At 42.7% G+C, this 590-nt stretch overlaps 1 non-coding gene across 1 annotated transcript; it reads right to left on the bottom strand.

Annotated features, from left to right (window-relative positions):
- Nucleotides 1–261: 261 nt before the first annotated feature.
- Nucleotides 262–368, bottom strand: LOC145127932 (small nucleolar RNA R71). Its single transcript, XR_013716537.1, has one exon. It is a non-coding gene; the product is annotated as a small nucleolar RNA R71 (small nucleolar RNA).
- Between the last annotated feature and the right edge of the window lie 222 nt (nt 369–590).

Raw genomic sequence — 590 nt, 5'->3', positions numbered from 1 at the left:
CTCGCCCAACTTAAGGAGATTCCATTCTATGGAAAAGATCACGAAGACGCGTACAAGCACCTAGAAGAGGATAGCGACATAGCCGACTACTTTAATTTTGCTAATGTGACACGCGATACCGTTTTGCTTCGTATGCTTCCCGTCAAGTTCAAATATGCTGCAAAGGATTGGCTCAAGTCACTCCCTCCCGGATCCATCACAACATGGGCTAAGATAAAAGAAGAATTTATTGATCAATTCTGCCTTCCCTCAAAGATAGCCAAATTAAAGAAAGCTATTGCCAACTTTGAACAACAAGTTGGAGAATCCTTATATGAGGCGTGGGAGAGATACAAAGGATTGCTAAGAAACTGCCCGCATCATGATCTAAATAGTCAACAAGAAGTCTCCATTTTCTATGATGGAGTGAATGTAACCATAAGGAAGCTTCTTGATTCGCAAGGACCTCTCACAAAGAAGCCACCCCCGGAAATCAAGGAGTTAATTGAAGAATTCTCTAAGCATTCTAAAGAATATCTGTCACACCCCAAAACCAGGAACGGCGGAAACGTTCTGGGGCGGAGGACGTCATGTAATGTATCAGAACAATG

Source organism: Lactuca virosa, chromosome 7 (genome assembly GCF_052849685.1).
Source record: "Lactuca virosa cultivar CGN04683 chromosome 7, Lactuca_virosa_CGN04683_v6, whole genome shotgun sequence".
In the NCBI taxonomy this organism is placed as follows: Eukaryota; Viridiplantae; Streptophyta; class Magnoliopsida; order Asterales; family Asteraceae; genus Lactuca; species Lactuca virosa.
The sequence above is the reverse complement of the archived record's forward strand: the minus strand, read 5'-3'. Positions and strand labels throughout refer to the sequence as shown.